Source organism: Bubalus kerabau, chromosome 2 (assembly GCF_029407905.1).
Source record: "Bubalus kerabau isolate K-KA32 ecotype Philippines breed swamp buffalo chromosome 2, PCC_UOA_SB_1v2, whole genome shotgun sequence".
In the NCBI taxonomy this organism is placed as follows: Eukaryota; Metazoa; Chordata; class Mammalia; order Artiodactyla; family Bovidae; genus Bubalus; species Bubalus kerabau.
In genome coordinates this window covers 189,890,101-189,900,919 of record NC_073625.1, presented here as the reverse complement: position 1 = coordinate 189,900,919, position 10,819 = coordinate 189,890,101, and positions in this window count along the sequence as shown.

Below are 10,819 nucleotides of genomic sequence, written 5' to 3'. Positions count from 1 at the left end.
GAGGCTGGGCTTGTTCCAGCGTGTCCAAGGACACCACGGACCTGGTAGTAAAGAAGTGTTGATGTTCTTCTCCTGGGGATCCAGGAGGGAGCCAGACGATACCCTGAGACCCCGAGTCACTCTGTCCCCCCGATCATGAAAGGTGCCGGCTCCCCACCACCCTGGGTGCAGGGAAAACACAACCTCTCAGAGGACATGTTGTAAGCCCTCTGTTCCCTGGAATTCTAGCTGCAAAAAGCTGGCTAGAGGGATGCTTGGGTGAGAAATATTCAGGAGTGTGGGAGTGCGTGCTTGGAAAAATGAATTTATCCAGAAAGAGGGGCCTCAGGCAAGAAATAAGAAGCAGTCCTACTGGGTCCCTGTTGTCAAGAGCAGAGTTTTGCCCTGAGGGCTGCTGTGGGCCAGATGGTGCTGGCTATGTTGGGCACGGTCTTGGACTCAGCCCTGCCCCAGGCTGGCCACGGACACCCAGCTCCAGGGGGCAAGCTGAGCGGTCCTTGTCGGGTACTGATGACCTTGAGGGCGGTTCCCTAAGGATGCCCTGAATTCCGTGCTCCTGCAGGCCCCACTCTGGGAGCCTCCATTGCCTGTTCTCTCGTGAATCATGCACTTGGCACCACAAAGCTAAGTGGTGATCTGTCAGAGCAAACTAGAACCCCAGCCCAGGCCTGGCAGCTGCCCCAGCCTGGCCCGCGGGCTCCGGACGCCCACCTGCCCAGGCTCCCAGGCTGGTCCCTAGGGTGAGCAGAGCCCTAATGACACAGGAATCACGGAGAAGCTCAGTGGAGCAGGACCACCCCTGTACCCGTGCCCCCCACTTCCCAGGTTCTGAGGCATCTTCCTGCACTCTTTGGAGACCAGTGGTGGGTTCCTGCTTCAGGCAGGCCCCAGGCTGCTCCTGCCCCCTCCACCACTCCGCTGAGCCCAAGGCCCTGTGGCTTCAGCCAGGGCTGCAGAGACAATGTGGGCACAGGTGGTGGGGGACATAGGCTGCTGCTGAGGTGGGGAGAGCGGAGAGCTGGCCTCTCTTCTCTGGTGTCTCTCTCTGTCATTCAAATAGATCAGAGGTCAAAGGGCCCCTGGGGTCCTGGCTTTAAAGGAAGGAGAGGCCAGAACTCTTTACCTCAGGACTTCCCTGGTGGCTCAGATGGTAAAGAATCCACCTGCAAAGCAGGAGACCCAGATTTAATTTGTGGGTTGGGAAGATCCCCTGGAGGAGGGCAAGGCAACCCACTGCAGTATTCTTGCCTGGAGAATCCCACGGACAGAGGAGTCTGGTGGGCTTCAGTCCATGGGGTTGCAAAGAGTCGAACAGGACTAACAGGCCAGAACTACAGAGACCTCCTGTTGAGCTCTGAGCAACCCCAGGCTCACTCTGGGTCATGGATGGGTGGCCAAGCGGCCTTGAACTTCCTCCCTCCCTCCCTCTTTCCTCTGCCCACCCTCGCCTCTAGCTCTCTCCTCCCTCTCTGCTCCCTTCCTCCCTTCCTTCTGCATTCAGATCTTCATGGGAGGCCCCCTTAGGGCTTGGCTCTGGGCCAGGTTCACTGAGAGCTCCATGAATGGAGCTAGTCCTTGCTGTGAAGCCTTTCAAGTTGAATTGAGAACCCCTATTGAGCAAACAAACGAACACTGGGCACTTCTACGTGCCAGGCTTCTCTTGCAGAGCTGAGGGGCGTGTGATGGTGGTATTAATGCTGACGGTGGAGATGGTGGTGAGGTGTTGGTGATGGTGGTGGTGAAGGTGCAGTCGTGGTAGCAGTGCCGACAAGATGTTTAGGGACTCGCTCTCCCCAGTCCAGGGGACTCAGGGTGTCCGGCTATGGACTCATCCTGTGGAGCGGCCAGGTGTTGGGGAAGGGCTCCGGCTGCAGGAGACGTCCAGGTGCTGTGGACAGCGGGGCTAGTGGGGGGTCAGGCGGCCTGTGTCCAAATGCTGCTTAGTCGCTTCACAGGTTGTGTCCCCAGTGGGGAGTCAGTGATGCTGTGTCTCGGTTCCCCATCTGTCAGCGTGAGGGATCGTGGCCCGGCCCCCTTGGGAGTGAGACAGCCGTGTGATGCTCCGAGCAAGGCTGGCTCCCCACGCAGGTGGAAGGCAAGCTCGCTCGCCCTCCCAGCACTGGGGAGGTGCACTGTGTTCCACAGACAGTCGGGCACCCTCAGAGTGGACGGCGTGCCTAGCTGTGGTCAGGCACCCCGTGCTCCTCGCACTCTTCCTCTGGCAGGACCCGAACTCCTGCTAGGAGACCAGCTGTGCTGTATCTGTCTGTCCATCTGCTACTTTCTCAGGCAGCTGCTTGGCTACACATTTTCACAGCTGCTTCTCCAACCAGCCGCTGGGATGGCTTTCCTCTGCCCGTTTTGCAGATGAGAACACAGAAGCAAGGTGACTTGTAGGCCACACAGCTAGGACTCGAGTTAGCGAGTAAATAACAACAACACAGAGAGGCAGAATTGTGCAGGGTAATTGCTGAAAGGTCACGGGGTTCTGCAGCCCCCTGGCTTACCCATGATCATGAGGGGCAATGCTAGGACCCAGGTGGGAATCCTGCAGAGCCCCCAGCGCCCTGCATGTAGGGAGTCTCCTAGCCCCAGGGACTGGGGTCACTGGGCTGCCCCTCACAGAGAAAAGCCATGGAAAGTCACACCCCTTCCCATGGGAACACAGGGATCTTGGCAGTCGTGTGACCCTGGAAGAGTGCAGAGCATCCTTCTTGTACTCAATCAGTGAGAGGATACATGGGCTGGCTGGAGTGCAGCCAGGTCACCGTGGATGTGTCCCTGCCATGGAACTTGGCCCTGTCACCCAGAGGAGCCCAGACTCACGTGGGGCAGCTCCGGGCTTTGGGGAGGGGAGGTGGACGGTGGAGTCAGGGCCAAAGGAGGTGTCCTTGGTGCCCATACACAGATGGTGTCTGCCCAAGGCCATGGGTTGGCTGGACGCCTCCTCTCGAGGCTCAGAGGCCGTAGGATAGACAGCCCAGTGCCTGGGAAGGGGAATGGGGTGCCCCGCAAGCAGGCACCAGGAGCCCAGCGGGAAGGTTTGGGGAAAGCAGCTCTCTGTGAGATGTGGAAGGGGAGTAGACATGATGAGGCTGGACGTTGGAGGTGGTGATGCGGGCCGAGTGCCCCTGGACTCCGAGCTGATAGAAGCAGAGGTCTCAGAACACCGACACTGGGCTGTCACTCTGGGTCAAAGACTGTCCAGCTGCAATGTGCCCGGGGTGTCCAGGACACTGGGTGATGTGATCCTGGAAGTGATGGGCCCCAGGATCCAGGGAGCCCTCCAGGCTCGGCCTCTGTGGTGGCCGTGACTGCGGTGTGGCCAGTGGGCCGCGGATGCACTCTTCTTGGGCTCGTCAAGCCCCGCAGCCGGTGGCTGGGCCTCGTGTCCTTGGCCCTGACGTGTCACAGCAGGTGGCAGAGACATGGCCCTGTGGCAGCTCACACCCCCTGCACAGATGGACAGGGGTGGGCTCTGCAGGCCTCCCGCCCGTCCCCCAAGGCTGTCACCCTGGGGGACTTGCTAGGACAGCATTGGAGAGAGAAGGTGCTGACAAAGCCCCCTGATGGGTGGGGGCACAGGCCCCTCCCCTCCATGATCCCACGAAGGAGGGTTGCATCTGTCCTGAAAGCGTGAGGTCTGTGGCAGGAGGGGTGGCAGGAGGCCCAGCGGGAACCTCCCCACTCCCTGTTCACGGGGCTTGCACAGCTGGCCCCATGGCTTCTGCAGCACTTCAGGCGGCCTGGGCTCCCCCAGTCCACCAAGGCAGCATGGTGGTGACGGACTCCTGGGGTCTCCTTGTCCGGTCCCACCTGTGCACACCAGGACCGCTAGCCCATCACCTGGGACCCGCGAGTGCCTCCTCCCTACCCCTGGCCCCCAGAGCCGCCCTACAGCCAAGGAGATAGAGATGAGGGTGCAGCCCTGGAACACAAACATCGATAATTCAGCTTTTCAGACTTCAGTGATCTTTAAAATGTTCCTTTTTCTCTTTTGATTCAGGGGCTTGATGGGAGCCAGGCATTCCAAAGATTATTTAATATTTAAACAGTGGCCTTCACTTAGAAGGTCGTTGCAGAGCACGAGGGTGTGAGGATGGCCATGGAGGGGGTGGCGAGGCAGGGCCAGGGTCACAGTGGAGGGTGACAGGGGGAGGGGTGTGGGAGGAGGAGGTAGAGGGGTGTAGGAGGGGAGGGGGTGTGTGGGAGGGGGTGTGTGGGAAGGTAGGAGGGTTGTAGGAGGGGAGGGGGAGGGGGTGGGAGGTAGATGAGAAAGGAGCACCCCCCACACTCTGCCCCTAACTGGTCAAGTGACCTGGGATCCAACAAGAGCCTGGTCTGTACCTCAGTGTCCCCATCTGAGAAATGGGTCCATGAATGCCTTCTATGACCCAGGGAAGGAAGCAAACCACATAACAGACAGAGGGTGTGAGAGGGGCCAGGAGGGGCTGGGCACAGGTAAGCTGGCCACTGAAGGCAGCACTTATTTGCAAAGGAAATTGCAGAGGCCTTGTGAGCTGGTGGTCAGGTATGAAGACGCACGAGGAGGGCAGAGGCTGCGTGCTGACCCTCCTTCCCTGCCCCCTGCCATTGCCCATCCACCGTGACCCTGAAGCCCTTGGGCCCCTGTGTCCTGAGATCCTGGTCCTCATCGGCCCATCACTACCCTGTGTGCTTAGGGGCTCACGGGAAAGTGTGCCTTTTAGAATCAGAAAAATCATTTGCTGTTTACATTAAAAAACCTTGTAAATGTAAAAATAATCCTCAAAAGCTTGTACTTTATTTTTTTTTACTTTGAGAAAGGACTTTTGGGATTTTCCCTTTTAAGACACACTCAGGAGATTTAAGAGTTAGAGTTCAGAGTCTTTCAGATTCACTCAGTTATATTCTCCTGTGGCTTCGTGCCTCTCAGGCTGTCTAAACTTGGAACTACAAGGTCTGGGTGGATTCTAAGTAAACAAGGCCTGCTCTGGGACAGAGGTATTCCAGTGGGAGGAAGTGCTGGGGTCAGACACTGGTGATCTGAGATTCGGCCAAGGCTGCCCATGGCAGGCGGGGGACTGGCCTCGGCTTTTAGGGGGACACGGCACAGGACGTCCTCGATGCTTCCTGGGCTCACTGTATCTTACAGGCGCTTCCCAAGTCCCCTTTGTGGTCCAGCTCCAGGCAGATGGACAAGACATCTTGCAGGTGCTTTGGTTTAAAAGGAAAAAAAGAAACCCAAACTAAAATAAGATGCCCGAATAGACCTCTTAGGGCTCCCTGGGGTGATTAGTGCCCTCCCTGGAGGTCTCACCATCAGTTCCTGGGGGTCAGATCTTACTGGCAGCTGCATTGTCCATGGAGGATGAACAGAAGGCCAGGGAGAACATCCTCCACCCCAGACAGCCCACAGTGACTGGACAGCCCTGCCTCCGTTTCCCCCATGCTCCCCTGACAGTGGTCACCAAACCAGTCCCAACTCTGCTTCTGTCCATTTGGCATCTTCTAGAAGCAGCAGCAGAAAAACACAGCTCAGAAACCTGTGCTCACGTGACCTGCTCATCTTCTGTGGCCCAGACAGTGTCCCCATCCTCTGTTTGTCCCTCATGGCCCCCTCTAGACTGTTTTTCTTTCTTTTGATGGGATCTCAGCTCCCCGACCAGGGATTGAACTTGACCCTTGGCAGTGAGAGCACTGAGTCCTAACCACTGGGGTTGCTCAGTCACTAGGTCGTGTACAACTCTTTGCGACCCCAGGGACTGCAGCACATACGTTAAATAAGCAGGGTGACAATATACAGCCTTGACATACTCCTTTCGCAATTTTGAAACAGTCTGTTGTTCCATGTCCAGTTCTAACTGTTCCTTCTTGTCCTGAATACAGCTTTCTCAGGAGGCAGGTAATGTGGTCTGATATTACCATCTCATTAAGAATATTCCAGTTTGTTGTGATCTACAGTCAAAAGCTTTAACATAGTCAATGAAGCAGAAGTAGATTTTTTAAATTCCTTTGCTTTTTCAATGATCCAGTATATGTTGGCAATTTGATCTCTGGTTCCTCTAAATTCAGGCTGTACATCAGGAAGTTCTCAGTTTATATACTGCTAAAGCCTAGCTTGAAGGATTTTGAGCATAATCTTGCTTACATGTGAAATGAGTGCAGTTGTAAGGTAATTTGAACATTCTTTGACATTGCCTTTCTTTGGGATTGGAATGAAAACTGATCTTTTCCAATCCTGTGGCCACTGCTGAGTTTTCCAAATTTGCTGGCATAATGAGTGCAGCACTTTAACAGCATCAACTTTTAGGATTTGAAACAGCTCAGCTGGAATTCTATCACCACCACTAGCCTTGTTCATAGTAATGCTTCCTAAGGCCCATTTGACTTCATACTCCAGGATGTCTGGCTCTAGGTGACTGACCACACCATTGTGGTTTTCTGGGTCATTAGGAGCTGTTTTGTATAGTTCTTCTGTATATTCTTGTCACCTTTTAAAAATCTCTTCTGCTTCTGTTAGGTCCTTGCCATTTTTGTCCTTTATTGTGCCTATTTTTGCATGAAATAATCCCGTGGTGTCTCCAATTTTCTTAAAGAGATCTCTAGTCTTTCCCACTCTATTGCTTTCCTACTTCTTTGCATTGTTCACTTAATAAGGCTTTCTTATTTCTCCTTGCTACTATCTGGAACTCTGCATTCTGTTGAGTATATCTAACCACTGGACCACCAGGGAATTCCTGGGAAGACTCTTGAGAGTCCCTTGGACACAGGAATTCAAACCAGTCAATCCTAAAGAAATCAACCCTGAATATTCATTGGAAGGGGGCTTCCCCGATGGCTCAGATGATGAAGAGTCTGCCTGCAATGTGGGAGACCATGTTCAGTCTCTGGGTTGGGAAGATCCCCTGGAGAAGGAAATGGCAACCCACTCCAGTACTCTTGCCTGGAGAAGCCCATGGATAGAGGAGTCTGGTGGGCTACAGTCCATGGGGTCACAGAGTTGGACATAACTGAGCAACTAACACACATTCATTGGAAAGACTGATGCTGAAGCTGAAGCTCCAATCCTTTGGCCACCTGATGTGAAGAGCCGACTCACTGGAAAAGACCCTGATGCTGGGCAAGATTGAGGGCAAAAGGAGAAGGGGGCGATAGAGGATGAGATGGTTGGATGGCATCACTGACTCAACGGACATGAGTCTGAGCAAACTCTGGGAGATGGTGAAGGACGGGGAAGCCTGGCGTGCTGCAGTCCATGGGGTCACAAAGAGTCGGATATGACTTAGCAACTGAACGACAGCTAGATTTCTGAGTGATTCTGACTCCACGGATGAGGAAGAGGGCGGGAGTTCCAGGCCACGGTCCTGAGGGCTGTCTGGCCGTGACTTTCCTTGGGCCCTGTCCTCCCCGGTCACGACAGTCCCCTGTCCCTCGCCTGGCTTGGAGGGGCCACGTCTCGTCCTCAAGCTCTATTTTGTGGGCTACAGAGCTGGGGCTCCATGGTCACTGAGGCGGGTCTCAGGGCATGTGGGGGTCCTGCCCTGGCCAGGCAGCGTCTTGTGGAACCCCTGAGCCCCCCAAGATCCCCTCTTCTCAGGGCCTAGCTGAGACCCCTCAAAACAAATGAACCTAGGTGGTTAGCCAGCACTGGAGGCTGGAGAGAGCACGCCCAGGGCAGGTTCTCCATCATAGCCCCATGTAGCCAGCCTGGTCTGCCATGTCCTCAGACTCTGGGCTCCAGACTGAGAGACAATGAGGGTGTCTTGTGTAAGCTGCTGGGTCCAGGCACTTTGCCATGGTGGCCCCAGGACTCTCATGCCGTGCCTGTCCCCAGCCTCCTTTTCTGGGATCCTGCCCAGTTCCCACAGCCAGATGGGTGTCCCCAGGGCCCCACACTCAGGTTCTAAACTCTCGGTGGGAATCTGCCCCCCGGCGTCTCAGCCCCACAGAAGTGCCTCTGTGCTTCTCCCATGGAACCTGACAGAGCTTCCATGTGGGCTAGTGGTCAGTGGATCCTGGGCTCAAGGGATGACCCCTAGGACCTATGCATTCTCCCGCACTTGGGAAGCCCTGGGAGAAACAGCTGCCAATGGGTGAGCTTACGGAGGAGAAGGTTGCCTCCATTTCCCTTCAGCCCCTGGACACCCAGGGTGTCCTCGCCTCGTGTGGACCTCCCTGCTGGGGTGGAGGTCCCTGATGGCCAGTCCTGGCCAGGGGGCTGTCCCGGCATCACCTCCTCCCCACAGGAGGACCTACTTGCCGCCTTTCTCACCCCCAGCTCACAGAGGGCAGCACCTTCAATCAGGTTCTGTGTTTTATCACCTAAACTGGAACTCCTGAGAGAGGAGGGGGCCGAGGACCTCAGGACCACCAGTGCCTGAGAGTAGGGGCACCCGCAGTTCCCTGGGCCTCACCCCTCCCGGCAGACCCGGCCTCATCCCTGCTGTGCAGTCCCTGCTGCCGTGGGGGACTCTCAGGACCTGCCCCTCAGGCTGGTGGCACTTGAGTCTGCTCTGCTTGGCACACTGAGATTCATCACTTGCTTTTTCCGGCTAGATCTCCTTTGATTTTAGAAACCCTTATGTTGACCAGGGAGTGGAGGTGAATTTTAAGTGGATAGAGGTGTTGGATGAGTTGCCGAAGCTGACAAGGGCTGTCCACTCCACCAGTGCTGGGGTGTGTCTGGGAGCCAAGTGCAGCCCTGGCTGGCCAAGCTCTGAGTGCTCAGAGGGGCGGCTTCTCCTGGCTCCTTGGGACGTGCAGACTGGGCATGTGTGCTGACTCACGTGTGTGCCTGCGGGTTGGGTAGGGATGACCCTCCCCACTGCAGATGGCTCCAGAGGGAACGTGGTCTGTGGCAGGTGACTTAATCCAGAGCTGAGCACAAGGCTAGTGTAACCAGGCCTCACTGACCATTCAAGGAGCCCCAGGCTGCCTGCAAAGCCCTGATTTAGAAAGGCATCCAACCTGCAGGGAAAATGATATTAAAGTAAGATTGTAGGATAAGATATTGGAGGCTGGGCTTCCCTCCTGGCTCAGTTGGTAAAGAGTCTGCCTGTGTTGTAGGAGACTCAGGTTTGATCCCTGGGTTGGGAAGATCCCCTGGAGAAGGGAATGGCAACCCACTCTAGCATTCTTGCCTGGAGAATCCCATGGACAGAGGAGCCTGGCAGGTTACAGTCCATGGGGTCATAAGAGTTGGACGTGACTTAGCGACTAAATCACCACGTAAGATAAGATAAAACAGGCTGCCAGTCTTCCTGCAAGGAAGGCACTCAGCACACAGTGTAGCCCCAGCTCCGGGGTGGGAGTGGTCTGTGACCTGGACATAGATGCTGGGGCTGTTCATGCAGAGAGAACCTCAGGTGGTCCTGCTGAGGATGAGCTTCGCCTGCCCAGGAAGGGGGCGGGTGAGTCTCGTGTCATTCATGACACCCCCTTGCCATCATCACCTCTGATTCAGTTCTCTTGGTCGTGAACTTCAGCAAACATCATCCACCTGTTGGTAAAAGGAGGTCACTAATGACCCACTGCACCATGGAAATGCTTGGCATGTTCCTAGCATTTAATTTTGACCACAACTTGGAGGCAGGCACCCCTGTTTCTCCAGTTTTGCCTTTGATGATACTGAGTCTCAGATGCAAGAACCTGTGCGGGATCTTGGGTGGTGGGGGCACAGCAGAGCTTCTGGTGGAGTTGGGCCCCCCATGGGGAGGGGTGTGTGGGAGGGGGTACTTCACACCCGGTACATCTCCCCCACAGTCCCTCGAGCATCCAGGACTTTCCTGCCTCTGGTCATCTCATGAGGGCTTCACCCTCAGAAGAACCCTCTCCCCACATGCCTCCACTGCTCTGCCATGGGAACTCTCCCCTGACCCTGAGAACTTCCTCATTCTCCAGCCCAGTCAGAGGGTCACCAGGGCTCTGGGATCCTCCCGCGGTCCTGGGTCCACCTCCTTGGCTGATCGGGGGCTGTGGGCACCCTAAAGCACAGCTGACTGGTCCAGTCCCTGGAGCCTTGAGCCATCAGCACCCCTGGCACACCACACACACGCAGCTGACCCTTGTCACGTGGGCAGACCTGCTCTGCCCCTGCTTCTGTAGAGCCGAGGTGGGGGGCTCAGAAATGAGGCTGCCAGGACTCTATCCCCCCGCCCCTGCCAGCTTGCTCACTTGAGCCCCACAGAGAGAACCCTGGGGTAAGACCGGTGAGTTTCCTGGGGGGCCCTGGAGACTCTGCTCCCCAGCTCCATCCCAGTGTAGGATGTGACTAGCTAAAGGAGAACTTTTTAAAAGCACTTTGAAATCAAGATGTAACTTACCATAAGAGACACAAATCCTGAGGATTCAGTCTGTGCATTTTCATGTGTCTACACCCACGTAACCGCCATCGTGTAAAGGGGTCACATTGAGAGCGGCACCCACCGAGGGCCCCTTGTAACCCCCCCAGTCCCCTTCCAGTCACCACTCCCAAGGATATCCACTCTCCTGACCTCTGACCTCCATCAGAGCCTGTCCTCACGTTGACCTTTACACACTCCAGCCCTTCACATACCACCACCGCTCGTGCCCTCCATGCGGCCCCAGGCACCCGTGGTTGGGTCTTTCCCCACAGGGCTGTGTTGCCAGTGACCAGACTGCCAGTCATCTCTCCCTCCATCTGTTGTTGGGGGACATTCAGGTGGTCCCAGGTTTTGAATAAGCCTGGAGGACCAAGACTACCCAGAAGGGTCCTGATCACACTGTCCGGGACATCACTCTCGTTTCTACTGGGTGTATAATCTGCTGTGGGATCACTGGGTCTCAGGGGGCCTATTCCAACTGGCATCACTTCAGG